Below are 17,493 nucleotides of genomic sequence, written 5' to 3'. Positions count from 1 at the left end.
TTTCTCTAAGACTACATAATCTCTTTGCTACCTTCTCCTTATTAGATTTCAAGACTCTAATCTCATCATGTATATTCACAACTTTTTCTCCATAGTCCTCAATACTGGTCTCTAGAAGTTGTAACGTAATAGTGTTTCAAGTTTATTCAACTTACCCTTTATTTGGCTTTCAAAATCAGTTAGGTACTTGTATGACACATGCACTATCCATTCAATCTTTTTTCTTCATCAACGTGCTTTATTAATTCCTTGATGATTCCATCAAGTTCCTTTAGATCATTCCTCACATTGGTACATACTATATTAAATAGTGCAATATCATGTTTAGCCTATGCTTTCACTATAGCTTCTTTTGCTAGAGTTCTAAAATTTTCATCAAAGATCTTCACCAACTCCTTAGCCTTTGACTAAAAGTATTTCCTTGCTACAGTTGTAGTAATTGTCTTCTACATTCTGTTCAAGACTTCAGTTGATTTCTTCTTCAAAGACTTTACTAATTTTTTCTTCTCAAACAACTTGCTTAGTGAACTCATCTATCCTTTTTGATCTTCATCATTTAATACTGCTATTGATGAGCTAGCTATTGGTACTATGATAGATAGAATTTTTGGGGCTACATAAGGTATTGTAGCCTCATCTTGGAACACTACCTTCTCAATTTCTAATTCCACATGCTTTAGATTGGACAAGAATTTTGATTCTTGCATTACACTCTATCACTTATGCTTAAGTTCATAATCTTCCTTTTTCTTCTCCTCTTCTTCTATCTTTTTCTTTTTGGCTTCCTTTCTCTTCTCATCTTCTTCCTTTTTCTTCTACTCCTCCACTTCTTTCTTCTTCTTGTTAGATTGTGGTGACTGATCAGGAATTTTTTTTGGTACTATTTGTAGATTCGCCATTCATAGATTTGCCATTAAAGTTATGGCTAATTTATGGGCAACATGTTATAACCCTAAAGCAGTTTAATACTTGTATAAAAGGGTTTAGGGTTGGGTATTTTTATTATGTTGTGATGTGAAATTGTTTCTTGTGGTGGTATTGAGCTATAAGGGATTATGGATTGTAATAAGATTGAACTTGCTATTTGGTGGATGTAGCCTAGGGATTGGGTGAACCATGTTAAATCTGTTGGAATTTTCAAATATGGAAAGAGTACTTATGAGAGGGGGGTGGGGGGGGGGGTGAATCATAAGTATCATATTTTAGCCAATAAAACTCTTAACTGAAAGTAAATTGCATGCAAATAAATACATCAAATAAACATGTAACAAAACACATGCATCAATAGCACTTAACACTGGAATTTGGTAACTTAGAAACCCTCCAGGAATAAGAAGGTAAAACTGGGGTGGGGATGATACCCACAAAAATTACTGAAGCAATATTGTTCAACCACTTCTGATGGTCTACCCTATTAAAGGCTTTACACTGTGTCAATAGTGATCTGGTTAGAGGCTTTCAAACACTTAACATGAAGTGTTACCCTGTTAAAGGATTTATTGAAATAGCTGTTAAGCTAACCTATCACCATAGGATTTTTCATTCTAATACAATTGCTAGAGAGTATTAGGTACAATAAAACTGACTGATTATAGTCCTTGATTGTTGATTGCAGGTACTTGTTCTGCTTTCTTTGATCTGGATCCTTTTGTGATTTGATAATCCTCACTTCTGAAAATAAAATTCCTTGTGAACCCTTGTATGTCTTCTCACACCTCTCGTCTCTTACACTTTACAATGAAGTTTTGTCTTCCTTATAAAGACATTTGAAGATTTAAGGTTAGGTATGGATCTACGATCCACATTCAATCTTCATTTTTCGCTCAATAGTTATCTTTTGCTGATTGGTTGCATGTCTTTAGCATTTTTCTTATTGGCTGCATACAAATTGCATAGGAAAAATAAAAGATTCGATCACATCATTAAATCCTTCGGGATTTACCATATGTCGGCTATAAAAACTATTTGCATCATAGTTTGTGCAATTACAAACTCTGATATATTGAGTTACTCAGATCCTAAAGTATTGCTGATGCTCGGCACATGTTGTTTCTTGGATAGCTCGACACCTTAACACAATTGTATTACTTGGCACCTTATGTAACTCGACACTTGTTAACACTCGGCACTAATCTTCACTCGGTATCTGATCTTCACTCAGCATCTGGTCTCCACTCGATATCTGATCTTCACTCGCATCTAAAAATTACTCGACACATGAAGATCACTCAGCATGCATGATGTACTTGGCATCCAATATGGAACATGATTAAGTGTGTTGGCACTCAAGTGTCAAAAACATTATGATGTTAACAATCTCCCCCTTTGACATGAGTGACAAAATCACTTAACTGACCTTATAAGTACATTTACTAGTCTGATTGGTATGTACATATTGAAAAATTTGATCAAAATTTGTGACTTACAATCTTACAATATATACCTCAAAATTTTTGTAACTCCCCCTATGCCTTATCTGTATAACAATACTCCTCCTTTGTATATGTTCTCCCTTTATTAATCTGTGACTCCTCCTTCTATATCTCCCCCTTTTTGACACTTATGTCAAAGAATGTTTAAGGGTTAAGACCATATTTAGCCAAAAATGTGCTATTTACCTCCATAATCATTCTGTGAGTTGCATCCCAATTGTTCAAAGCAATTTCTAGTGACTTATGCTAGATAGCTGTCTTGGTAGCAAGTTGAATAAGTCCATCTAATGTAGAAAGATTTGGATCTTTCTTGAGTACATTTTCAGCATATAATTTCTCTTTATGGAGTATCTCTAAATGTGGGGTAATGGAGGACTGGAGTTGTATTAATTTGGCCTTAATATTAGCCTCATCTACTGTTAAGACAGCTATTTCTTTGTGAGTGTGAAGCGATTGAGCAAAATGCTTCTCACTTTGAGTTGGATCACTTGGTAGCTGCATGCTTGAAATATTTAAATTTCTTTCCAAGCTCAGTATTTTTTGGCTTGTTTCTTGTGTGAAGTATGAAAAATCACACAAATTTTTGTACAGTGAGAATCTATTCTCAAGTACCTTCTTCACCTTATCAATAAGCTTTGCCAATTCTACTTGTGAAAGTGTGATTTGTCTTGATATTTTCTCATTCACTTTCCCTTGAAATTTTCTTTTTGACCATTCCATAAGTTTTGCATTGATTTATAGGTCTTCATTTGTCACCTGGTCAACAATATCTGTTAGTTGCTCTGTGATATGCTTTGACTCATCCGGTGATTGCAAACTGAAGGCATCCATAAAGATGTCCTTGATCTATTAAAGTGTTTCCTTATTTTTATACTCTTTCCTAAGTATTTCCTGTCTTTTCCTTCTATTTAGTGCATCTTACACCTCATTGATTTGATCAATGGTTATTGATTTTGAGTCATAGCTTGGTATGACTATCTCTTCATCTAATTCAAGGTCTCCATAGTGAAGTACCCTTGAAACTCTAGTAGTACTAGATGATGGTACCAAAATCTGTAATGGTTGGTGTGAAGGAGTTCCTGAGGTAGGAAAATTTATTAATGTTTGAATTGCCTCCTATTCTTTAGGGGTTTTTACTATTTCCTCCTCCTTTTGTCTATCATGATTAATTATTGTTATCTGTGGAAGTGCACCTTGTGTTTGTGCTATAAGATTAGATGTAATAGTCTGTCCTATTTGTTCTATACCTTTTTCTATAGCTGCACTTTGCTTTTGTCTTGTAGCATCAATTATATTTGTTGGTAACTCAAATTGACTACTAGTAGTTGTGATAGAAGGTGGTTCTTGTCTATTCACCTTATCTTTAACTATACTTTCTACTAGTTTCTGTAACTCATCTATACTGACCAATACTGGATCTGCACACAATATTGCTTGTTGTGTTGATTGGTCAAGAATTCTTTTCAGATCTTCTGCAGTTAATGGATTGATATTCTGACCAGAAGTATCAGGAACATCAATAATTATTATAGTATCTGCAGGTGAGATGGATGCTTGTGGAGGGCTAGGGGGTGGCAATTGTGTGTCTTGCACACTCTGTTCTGGTTGCTGCACTGGCTCAGCTGTTGCCATTGTATCCTATTTTTGTCTCTCTTCCTCCTCTCCATCTTTCTTTTCTTCTTCTTTCTTCTCTTCTTCTCTTTTATTTTCTTCTTCTTCTTTTCTTCTTCTCCTCTCTTCTATTGATATAGCTACTTCTTCCTTGTATTCTTCCTCAAGAAAATCTTCAATCTTTTTGTACAAGTTCTTCCACGATTTCATTGTTCTTTGAAAAATCTCTTCCATTCTATTTTGAAGTATAAAGAATGCCCTGTATTTGGGTGTAAACCTATTATTATACCTTTTGAATGCTTTGCTAATTTTTTCCCTAGTCAGATCTGGCAATACACTAGCTAGGGTTGATTCCCTCATCTCCTTCTCCATTTTTAAGCAAAAATGCCATCTGTCTTCTACAATTTTTGACAACTCTTTCGGCAATTGACCATCTAGTTCAAGTGGAGTGTACTTGAACTGTGCCATCATTTCGTACACTGTTTCTTCTATTTTATTTTGTTCTTATTTATTAAATTTACTAAAATCAACTTTATTTAAATTATTCAAGTCACCATTTGCAATCTTTTTACATAGGGTATCAACTGATGAATTGCTTACCTTTTCTGTTTGCTCTTCATCATCAGTGTCAGGTTGAGCCACATACCTTCTTCTTTTCCTCGGCTCTTCTTGTGATTCCTTGACTTGTTTCTTCTTGGTAATTTCCTCTTTAGCCTTTTTAGTAGAGGCTCTTGTTGATGCTTGTGTTGTTGGTTTTTGAGGTGACGGAGTGGCAGCTTTCTTCGATCTGGGCTTGGCTGAAGGTTGTTTTGTTGCCTTTCTCTTCTTTGGCTTGGCTTTAGTTGGTGCTTCCTTGGATTCTTCTTCCTCTGCACCTTCCTCCTTGTCTTCTCCAAGACCTTGAATTAATTCCATTGGCCCTTGTTCCTGCTCATCTTCATCCTCACTGTCATCTTCTTCTTCTTCTGCCTCTGCCTCAATTTCTTTGCCAAACTTCTTCTTGATCTTCTTGATTAATTTATCTTTCTTCTTCAATGTAGAAGCATTTTTTAATTCCATATTTATTTTTGATCTTATCACATCATAAGTGCCAAAATGTGGTGCATTTTTATCTGCTTCCTCTGCCAATAATGCAGTTATTGCTGTTGATGCTTCATCAATATTGATTTCGTATCCAAATGGCCTTAGCCATCTTACCCTTGGTATTACTGCTTGGATGTAAGTAAAATCAATGTCAACTAAGAAACATATGTCATTAGTATGCTTTTCTACTAATGAAGCTGGTATTCTTGACCTTTGCTTCATGAATTTCTTGAAATCTTCAAAATAGCTTGTCATCAAAGTATCAAAATTTTCTCCCATTTGCTCTATATATTCATTAATTTGTGCAATGATGGTTCTATCTTTCCTCCATGATACTTTACCAAAAGAAGGAAATTCATTCTGTACATAAAAGAATATGCAAACTAAGATTGCTCCAAATTTGCATTGTGTGCCCTTTGTTCTTCTTATATCGGCTAGGTTTTCATTGATCTGTTGCAATTACAGTTCTACAAGATCATAAGTATGATCCTTTTTCACCAATTTGTAACCTACATCTACTACAATGCATGGTACACTGTTGAGTCTACTGGATTGATATAATTTATGGGCAATGACTTTGACAGCAAACTCGACTAGAGGATCCTTTATGGTATGAATTGTCATTCCTCTTTTGTTCTATTGTACACTAGTATTCCTTTCAATGACCTCCTTTGATTCACTTCTTAAGGTTTTGTACCGATCTAGGGTTGGGTACCCTGTTACTCTATGTATAATTTCCTTTGTCAATTTGATGGGCATATCTTCTAGCCACAAGTTTCCTCCATGGATTCTGCTCAATACAAGTCTAATCTATTCAGTTTTGAATACGGTGGGAAAACTTAAAACTCGGGTCAAACCCTTTCTTTCTATGATTTTAAATTCTTCTTTCAGTACTCCATCTATACATAATTTATCATAAGCTTTTCTAATTTCCATGTATCCTAGAGCTCCTATTTTGTAATTGTAACATTTCCTCACATCTTGAACCATTACAACTTTTGGGGGAATGTGGGAGAGAGCTTCGACTGGGTCATTTTTGTAAGCAACTTCAGGAATAGGGTAGAAATCAGGTTGCTTCACTTCATTTGAAACTAACTGGACTTCAAAAGACTCTTTTTCCTTGACTTTCTTCGAACTTGATGCTATTTTTGTGAACTAGGGTTTATACAACAAATGGGTATGAAACTACGTAGCTCGGCACAAATGAAAATACCTTTAGATCGATGAAAAACATGTTGAATGTGGTTGCAATCTGCTTGAAATACTAGATTTTTGCTATGAAGTCGCTCATCTCTCTTTCTTCTCCTTTTCTTCTTGATCGTGATGTGAAAAACTAATTGAAAATGTGATAATATACCCTAATTTCATTGCATTGAATGCTCAACTACCAACTTGGCTTCTGAAGAAATTTTGACCTAACTCGGCTTCCACTGGAGTTTTCAACTCGGTATTAGTTATTAGCTCGGTCACTGTTGGGAGCTTGACATCTATTTTGACTCGGCATCCAAAGGCAGCTCGGCATCAAATTTTAGTTTTTATCTTGACATCTTGTTTCATATAGATTTATACTTTGCTTAGCTTCTTTGTCTTGGGACTGATGTATGATATAGCTTTGTTTATCGGTCCTGTGTACCTTTTGTGCTTAGTTTGATGAAGTATGATCACTTGACCCATTGGGTGAAGTGATTCCTCCACTTGATGTGTTGCACTCTTCCTTCTTTTTCCAAGTCTTATTCATTTTCCCTCTTATCTTTCAACATCAATCTTTTGTTTTCCTTTGTTATCTTCGGTCTTGGGTGCCTTTGATCTTGTAGGATAGTTTCTACTGATATGACTAGTTTTCAAACAACTGAAACATGTAGTTTGATTCAATCATCTTTTGTAGTTTCCTTTGAAATGTGTTCTTATACAGTTATGTGGTATATGTCCATATTCTTGACAATAGTGACAACTGTACCTGGTGTTGTAATCCCAATGATAATGACTTTCATTCCCTTCTATTTTTGTTGATTGATTTGATATCCACATAGGTTTTGATCTGCATTCAAATTCTCTATGTCCATACTTTTTGCAATTATAATAGTGTCCATCAAATTTTTGAGTCCTTGTGACATTGGATCTACAATTTTGTGTCACATGTCCTTGCATGTTGCACTTGTGACATAAACTTTTGGGTATGTTTGATTGATTGAATCTTCTACTCCTGCACACATTAGCTGTATGTCCCTTCTTATTACAATAATGACAAGTGGGTTTTGAATTCTTACCTTTGTCACTTCTTTGTTCAACACTTTTTGATGATTCTCCAACTTCACTGTTATTGTATCCTAGTCCTGATGTATCATGGGCAGATTTTGGTGATTTTAGCAACTATTCAAAATACTTGATGGCTTCACTTGATTTATTGAGATTCTCTTTTACCTCCTTTTCTCTATTCAATTAATTTTGCATTTGTTCATTTTGCATCTTCAAGGTGGAGATCTCAATATCTTTGACATTGAGTTCATGATGAAGGTTCATCATTTGGGCAAGTGTATCCATCTGCATGTTTGAGATCCTTGTCAGTTCAGTACATTTTTCTTCAAGTCTATTTGCAAGATTTCTTTTGTCATTTTCCAACATCACTTTATATTCAACTACTCTTTTCTTGTGTTCAATAATTTCACATATCATTATGGCCTATGATTCATGTTCCATCTTGAGAGATCTTATCTCATCTGCTTGAATTTTATTTTTCTCCATCAATTCTACTATTGCTGCATCAAACTCTTTAGTGTCTCCACTGGAAAATATGTTGGTGGTATCAATCTCCTTGTAGTGTATATCATTTTCAGCTATGGCTAGATCCTTCCTTTTTTTTAACAAGTTTCTCAACTTGTTTCTGAATTCCTCCAAGCTATCCAAAGCAAGTTGCACATCTATCACCTGATTTTCAATGATCTTTTCAAGTTTGAAAGCTTCCATCTTTAGATCTTTTCCTCCAAGTTGTTAGGCTTTTCCTTAAGAGAACCTAGATTATGCTCTGATACCAATTGTTGAAATTTTCAAATATGGAAAGAGTACTTATGAGAGGGGGGGGGTGAATCATAAGTATCATATTTTAGCCAATAAAACTCTTAACTGAAAGTAAATTGCATGCAAGTAAATACATCAAATAAATATGTAACAAAACACATGCATCAATAACACTTAACACTTGAATTTGGTAACCTAGAAACCCTCTAGGAATAAAAAAATAAAACTGGGGTGGGGATGATACCCACAAAAATTACTACAGCAATATTGTTCAACCACTTCTGATGGTCTACCCTATTAAAGGCTCGCCCTATTAAAGGCTTTACACTGTGTCAATAGTGACCTGGTTAGAGGCTTTCAAACACTTAACATGAAGTGTTACCCTATTAAAGGATTTCATCACCTAGTTAAAGGATTTATCGAAATAGCTGTTAAGCTAACCTATCACCATAGGATTTTTCATTCTAATACAATTGCTAGAGAGTATTAGGTACAATAAAACTAACTGATTATAGTCCTTGATTGTTGATTGCAGGTACTTGTTCTGCTTTCTCTGATCTGGATCCTTTTGTGATTTGATAATCCTCACTTCTGAAAATAAAATTCCTTGTGAACCCTTGTATGTCTTCTCACACCTCTCGTCTCTTACACTTTACAATGAAGTTTTGTCTTCCTTATAAAGACATTTGAAGATTTAGGGTTAGGTATGGATCTATGATCCACATTCAATCTTCATTTTCCGCTCAATACTTATCTTTTGCTGATTGGTTGCATGTCTTTAGCATTTTTCTTATTGGCTGCATGCAAATTGCATAGGAAAAATAAAAGATTCGATCACATCATTAAATCCTTTGAGATTTACCATATGTCGGCTGTAAAAACTATTTGCATCATAGTTTGTGCAATTACAAACTCTTATGCTGATATACTAAGTTACTCGGCTCCTAAAGTATTTTTGATGCTCAGCACATGTTGTTTCCTAGATAGCTTGGCACCTTAACAAAATTTTATTACTCAGCACTTTATGTTACTCGGCACTGATCTTCACTCGTTATTTGATCTTCACTCAGCATTTGATCTTCACTCGGTATCTGATCTTCACTCGGTATCTGATCTTCACTCGGCACATGAAGATCACTCGGCATGCATGATGTACTCGACATCCAATATGGAATATGATTAAGTGTGTTGGCACTCAAGTGTCAAAAAAATTATGATGTTAACAAAATCTTGGTGCCTTGTGTTCATTTTTGTGTGATCTATTATTTTTTCTATTATTGGTTATATTTGCATGTAGTTTTTTATTTCTATCTATGGTTTATCCTAACAAGTGGTATTAGAGCGAGGTTTTTTTTTAGTTATCCTCTGTAGGAAAGTCTCACGATTAAGTGGGAGTCTCACAATTGAGTGGGAGCGATGGTAGATGAGGGTAACCTGAGGGTTGATAGGTTTAATGGGTAGAACTTCCTGTTATGGAAATTGCAAATGGAAGACTATCTATATCAGAAGGATTTATGGAAGTTGTTGGAAGTCAAAGCCAAGAATCAGGGAACTATGTCAGATGTTGAATGGGATCTTTTGCATAGAAAGGCACTTGGAAGCATTCGGTTATGCCTGGCACCATCGATGGCATTTAATATTACAAAAGCAAAGATGACAAAAGATTTGGTGAAAACCCTAGTGACACTGTATAAAAAGCCCTCTGCTTCAAACAAGGTATTTCTCATGAAGCATTTATTTCATATGAAAATGACAGAAGGTGGATCTGTTGCAGATTCTTTAAATCAGTTTAATAAAATTACTAGTCAGTTATCTTCTATGGGTATCAATTTTGATGAAGAAATTAGGTCTCTCTTGATATTGTGTTCGTTTCCTTAAAGCTGGAATGGCTTGGTAATGGCGGTGAGTAATTTTGTTCCTGGATCTAGTACCCTAAAGTATGATGATGTGATTGGTGTTTTTTTGAGTGAGGAAACTCGTAGGAAATCCTCAGGTGGATCTACATCAAGAAGTGCTTTGAATGCACAAAGTAGGGGCAGAACAACTGAGAGAGGAAATAACTCTAGAAATCATGGGAAATCAAGATGAAATTCAAAGGGGAAGAGGTCTCAATCAAGAGGACCAAATGATTGCTAGTACTATGGGAAACCAGGGCACAAAAAGAAAGATTGCTGGAATCAAAAGAAAAATGAAGGAGATAAATCAGATGGAGACAAGGAGGCAAACATGGTAATTAACAAATCTGAAGAGGATGCTTTGCTTCTATCTTTAGAAAGTGTTGATGATTCATGGGTTTTAAATTCTAGTGCTTTATTTCATGCTACACCTCATAGAGGTTATTTCATTGATTATGTCCAAGGGGATTTTGGGCTTGTTTATTTGGGGGATAATGAACCCTATCAAATTGTTGGAAAGGGAAAAATTAAGATTAAGTTGTAGAATGGAAATCATTGGCTACTACATGAGGTTAGACATGTTCGAGGGTTGAGTAGGAATTTAATTTCAGTGGGGCAACTCAGTGATGAGGGTTATGTAGTTACTTTTAATGATAAAAATTGGAAGGTTTCAAAAGGTTCCCTTGTAGTAGCAAAAGGTGTGAAAGTAGGCACCTTATATCTTTGTACAGGTCATATTGTTCCTTCTACTTTGATTGTTTTAGAGAAAAATGAATGTTTAGGAACAATTGCTGCAGTTGAGCAGGGAGAACAAATAGCTATTGTAGATTCTGATACAACACTGTGGCACAACAAACTTGGGCACATGAGTGAGAAAGGTATGAAAGTAATTCATTCAAAGAAAGTTTTACCAGGTTTAAAATGTGTTAATATGGATTTTTGTGAAAGTTGTGTGTATGAAAAACAAAAGAGAGTGAGTTTTGTAAAGACTGGGAAGGAAAACAAAAAGGAGAAATTAGATCCTGTGCATACAGATGTATGGGGACCAACTCAGGTATCTTCCCTTGGTGGCTCTCATTATTATGTTACATTTATTGATGATGCAACAAGAAAAGTATGGGTTTATTTCCTTGGATAGAAATCTAATGTATTTCAAACTTTTAAGAAATGGAAATGCTTGGTTGAAAATGAGACTTGTAAGAAATTAAAATGTCTCAGATCTGATAATGGTGGTGAGTATTGCAGTCATGAATTTGAAGATTATTACTCTAATAATGGTATTCGTAGATAGAAAACTGTTCCAAGGACTCCATAGGAAAATGGAGTGGCTGAATGCATGAACAGGACTATAATGGAGCGTGCAAGGAGCATGAGGTTGCATGTTGGGTTGCCCTTACACATGTGGGTGAAGGCTGTCAATACTAGAATATATTTGATTAATAGAGGTCCCTCTACTCCTTTGGGCTATGGTATTCCAGAGGAGGCATGGACTGGTAAGAAGGTGAGTTATTCTTTTCTCAAGACCTTCGGTTGTGAAGCTTTAGCTCATATAGACTCTAAAAATAGAATCAAGCTAGAAGCTAAATCAAAGAAATGTGTCTTTTTTGGATAGGGCATTAATGAATTTGGTTATAGGCTTTGGGATTTTGAAAATCATAAAATTGTTAGAATTCAGGATGTCATATTCAATGAGAAAGTGTTGTATAAAGATCTGTTGCAGCAACATGAGAAGAAAGAAGATGATTATGTAGTGCTAGTTGATACTCGCAAAGCTAATGTTCCAGCCATTGCTCATGATGTGCAACAACCGCAACGAAAAATACCACACACCAGTGAATGTTAGATGGTCAACGAGGCAAATTAGACCTCCACAAATATTTTCTCCCTCTTTGCATTCTATTTTACTTACTGATGCTGGTGAACCTAAAAGTTATGATGAAGCTGTGCAAGTGGATACTAAGATTCAGTGGGATTCTGCAATGAAAGATGAAATGGACTCTTTGCTAAAGAATAAGACATGGGATTTGTGCAAGTTGCCTGCAGGTAAAAACACTTTATAGAATAAGTGGGTTTACAGGTTGAAAGAAGAGGAAGGAGGTAAGAAAATACTTAAGGCCAGGTTAGTTGTAGAAGGATTTGCACAAAAAAAGGGAATTGATTTTAATTAGATATTTTCTCCTATTGTTAAAATGACTTCTATGCATACTATTTTAAGTCTTGTGGCTACTGAAGATTTGCATTTAGAGCAGTTCGATGTTAAAATAGCCTTTCTTCATGATGATTTGGATGAAGAAATATATATGGCTCAGCTACAGGGATTTGAGGTCAAAGGTAAGAAGAACTTAGTGTGCAAATTGAATAAAAATGTTTATATGGCTTGAAGCAAGCACCTCGACAATGGTAATTGAAATTTGATAGGTTTATGCATGAGCATGGTTATAACAGGTGTCATTTAGATTATTGTGTTTATTTGTTGTTTAGTGTGGAGCCTAATCAGTCCTTAAGTGGGAGATTGTTAGATTGTGGTGACTGATCAGGAAATTTTTTTGGTACTATTCGTAGATTCGCCACTAAAGTTATGGCTAATTTATGGCCGACATGTTATAACCCTAAAGTGGTTTAATACTTGTATAAAAGGGTTTAGGGTTGGGTATTTTCATTATGTTGTGATGTGAAATTGCTTCTTGCGGCGGTATTGAGCTGTAAGGGATTGCGAATTGTAATCAAGTTGTAGCCACTAGATTGTAATAAGATTGGACTTGCTATTTGGTGGACATAGCCTATGGGTTGGGTAAACCATGTTAAATCTTGGTGCCTTGTGTTCATTTTTGTGTGATCTATTATTTTTTCTATTATTGGTTATATTTTCATGTAGTTTTTTATTTCTGTCCATGGTTTATCTTAACACTTCTTCTCGTCTTCTCCATCATCATTTGAGTTGGAGTGGAGTAAGTTGTAATATTTCCAACAATAGTTTGGCCATAGGCTACAAATTGGTTTTCTTTTGTGTCCATAGTTATGCGCACACATACTACCCACTTGCATGGATCTAGTACCCATAACAATGTGTTGTGGTGAAAGTGCCCATTCTATCTCCTCTACTTCTTCCTCTTCACTAGAAGGTGTATTTTCTTGTACATAAACTAGGCTCACTGGTTTGGACTACACACTTACCTCTGGCACTATCATGCATTTTTCAATTGCATCCTCAGTTTCTTTCCTTACCTCCTCATAATTACCTACCACCAGAAGAATTACTCTTCTTTTGTTCCTCAACAAGGGATCAATACCCTTCAAAATTATATTTGAATCCTCCTTAGGGTCAACTTCATAGAGTTTATTTATCATAGTGATCCTCAAATTTAGATCTTCTTATAATAATCTATTCTTCATATTAATTAGCCTATTATACAAATCTTTTGGTATCTTATTTTTAATATTCTCAAACTTCTTATTCCTCAAAATCATGTTTCTTACAATGGAATTTTCTAACTACCTTCTATCCATATTATTGTACAAGTTATAATAATTATTCAAGTGAACAAAATTATCATCATTTATTATCTACATGTTAAGGTTCTCTACCTTTGGTTTCCATGCTCTTTTTCCAGTTGCAATTTTGCCTTCCTTTGCATCTTGCACTACTGGTCTATCTCTAGCTTCATCCTCAAAACTATTAGATTCACTAACTTGCATCATTTTTCTCCTCTTGCCTGGTCCACTAGTATTCTGCTAGACCCTTTTATTTGGTGAAGGTGCAAGTTCTTTCTTCACCTTGACCAATCTCTCTCATTTCCTCTATGATGTAGGTGCTTCCACCTCTTGCTACTCACTTCTTATCCTTACATGTTGCACTTGCACAACTACTACATAAGGTACAACAAGGGCCTGCACACATGGTTTGCCTACTATCACACCTTCTAAAGGTCCAGCTATAACAATAGGAGTTGTTGCAAATAGGGTAAGTTTACCAAGATGGTGTGCAAAAAAGTGGACACCCCTCCAAAAAAAAATAAAATTCAATAACCTGATCAGGTTATTTGAAAAGTGAAATGCCAGCCAGGCTTGGTATCCTAGCCTACCCATTATAGTTTACAAAACCTTATTGAGTTTTTTAACCTATATATTTTTATTGTTGTCTATGTTTGAGGGCATTCTTTTACCCTCAAATGATAGCAACAATGTGAATTGTGAAGGAGACCAACAAAATCTGATCGAGTTCACCATAAAAACAAATTCCAATTCTATCTATCCATGGCACCTTGCAAACAAGGTAAGTCTTAATTCTATTCATCATTCATGTATTTTTTATCAAATTTTATAATTTGGTTTTGTAATTTATAATTTTTGTAATTTAAAAAAAAAAAAAATTAATATAGATGCATCAAGGAATCCAAGAAAATGAGGGAGAGAAGAAAGACCACCTCCTAAAAAATCAAACCCTCCACCCATCATGATACAACCACAACATCCTCCACCCATAGTCAAACAAAGACAAAACCCTCCACTCAATGTTCCTATTCAAAAACCACCACCTCCTATAAACCCTCTATGCATATAGTTACATAATTTAACTACTACACAAGAGGACCTCATAAGCCACCTCTCACAAAATAGTGCTAACATTACCCAAATGGTCAATAGGTTGTAGTCATCTACACTTGATCAACACTCAACCCTAGTGAATACGCTTGAACAAATGACCCAAAATGCAAATGATGTGTCTAGGGAGGTTACAAAATGGGGTACATGGTGGGATAGGTGTCATGCATTTTATGCCAATGGGTTATCATATTAGCAACTAAGTGATAAAGACATAATGAAAGGTACCATATGTTTTCTTTTCACTGATCCTATATCTAGAAAATTTGTATTAGACACAACCAAAACTTTTCCTATTCATTGGTGCAATCATGCTAGGATGAGATCATGTTTTTGGGATAGGTGGTATATGGTATTTTACCTAACACCATGTAATAATTATGAGGTGCCTCTATATTTTTTAAGAAAGCTACATTGTGAGTTCAGCCTTGGTGAGAAGCCAAATTACTTTGACATAAGTCATTTCCATGGTAGATAGAGAGGCTCTATGCAGGATGGACTTGGGGCTCATAGGACAGTACCATGATATGAGAGGAGATATATAACATGAAAAATCATTGCTCATGTTGTGCTCCCATCAACTGTAAAAAGTTTATTGATTTACAAACTCTGCATGTGGCTACATCATTGACAAATGCTATCATTTAGCATGGCTCACAATTAGGTGGTTTTCCTTCACCTATGGCACTCCAACCATCATCAAATGCACCATTAGGGTCATCATAGCATGCATAGCTCCATCATCATCACCTATGGTGCTAGGGTCATCATGGCATGTGACATCTCCATCATCATCTCCTTTGGCACCTCGATCATCACAACCTACAATAGCTCCATTAGTATCACCTATACCACCAATGTTATCTCCGCTCATGCCACTTGCACCACTGGTGTCATCTCTACACATGTCACCTATACCACTAGTGTCATCCTCACTTGTGTGACCTACATCATCCTCACATACATCATTATAGCCTTCGAGGCCCAATCAACATTTTTATTTTAGCTTTCAGCACATGTGTGATGGGATAGATATAGATGTGTCTTAGGATGGAGTATCATCTCATCCATGTGTACATTGTGGGCATACTTTTTAATCATATGGAGGTGGGTATTTCATACTCGCAGATGATTTGATGGTGATGGTCTTCTATGGAAAGGGTACACAAGTTTTTTTGTTTGTTTGAGTTTTGACATGATATTATTTAATCACCTAAATATTATAAAAGTTAAAAAAATAAATAATTTTATAGATCACTCTAGATTTATATGTGAACAATATACAATGTAGGGTGTAGCAAGCAATATGAGAACACCATAGAGTAATCATTCTACTAGAGGTGTGATGCTAGGAGCAAGAACACTTGAGGTAAAAAAAAATTAAATATTCTTATAAGTACAATAATACATTGACTTAAAAAAATTTGTTTCTTAATTGGTATGACACTAAAAACCCACTTATAGATCCTCTTCCATCTCCTACCATCATTTAAACCCTCTCATTTATCAAATCCATCCATTTCCCATCCACATTTCTTTCTCCTAGCATTACCCAAACCCCATCTAATGAACCTCATTAGTTTTGACATGATATTATTTAATCACCTAGAAATATTGTAAAAGTAAATATATTTTTTAATTTTATAGAGAAATTTTAAGTGATATGTTCAAACAATATGTAATGCAGGGTGTAGCAAGTGGTACAAGAATATTGCATAGTACTCATTCTGCTAGAGGTGTGAGGCTAGGAGCAAGAACACCTGAGGTAAAGTTTTTAAAATATTCTTAAAAGTACAATAATACATTGGATTTCAAATATTATTTCTTAATTGGTATTCTTAAAAGTACAATAACACCTTTCCATCTCCTACCATCATTGAAACCCCCCCCAAATTCATCAAGTCCATTTAATTCCCATCCACATATCTTGCTCCTAGCATACCTAAACTCCATCTAATGAACCTCATGTGTGTTCATCCTTCATATACCCAGCTGCATTGAAGAACCTCCATATCACATAGGGTGGCTTTCAGGAGTGTGGAGATTATGAATCTCCACTTTTATTTCTTGATAAATTGCCAAAATTTCATTCACATCTCTCTTTTCCTTCTCGATCTCTTTGTTTTCAATTTCTAGGCCTTGTACTATCCTTCCAATATCATCCTTCAAGTCCTTTTTTCTTCTTTCCCTCCTATGATCTTCTTGTTGTTATTGTGCCTTCTTACCATTTACAACCTTATCTCATATTTATAACAATACTCTTTACTATTTTATAGGGCTTGTCGAGGGCTAAAATTTCTTAAATATATGATGCCACACTTTCTGCCATTAACTTTGGCCTTGAGAGCTATACAGTATCATAGCTTGCACACTTATCAAGTTTATGCTTTGAGTTAAACACATGAAGTGTATTATTGATTCCTCTTATGTTATATTTATTTCTTTGATAGGGTACTCCACATAGCTCAAGGTCTAGAGGAAAGGAAAAGAAATCAACAAGAACACCAAAACAAAACAAAAAGGTATTAAACAGAAGTCAAGTTTATATTTTGAATGTTGACTTGTTTGTTGAATGTATGTAGAAACAATTTATTTTTGTAGAGTTGATGAATGCTCCCGAGATTGCCAATGTTGAGGCAATGGAAGAGGTAAAATTTTATATTTTCCTTCTCATAAATTTTAGGTTATACTATGCATTTGTTGTATATACATATTAAATAGTTACATTTACAAATGAGTACATGTTTTCTTTTAGTTTTATAATAATTATCAATAATTTGTCTTATTAACATGTGTTATATATCTTTTACCTATTACAAAAATCTTTGAGAATTTGTGCAAAGCCTTTCCCATTT

The sequence above is a fragment of the Cupressus sempervirens genome, chromosome 11 (assembly GCF_028749045.1).
Source record: "Cupressus sempervirens isolate cs-2001-9-10 chromosome 11, ASM2874904v1, whole genome shotgun sequence".
Lineage (NCBI taxonomy): Eukaryota > Viridiplantae > Streptophyta > Pinopsida > Cupressales > Cupressaceae > Cupressus > Cupressus sempervirens.
This window is presented reverse-complemented; position numbering follows the sequence as displayed.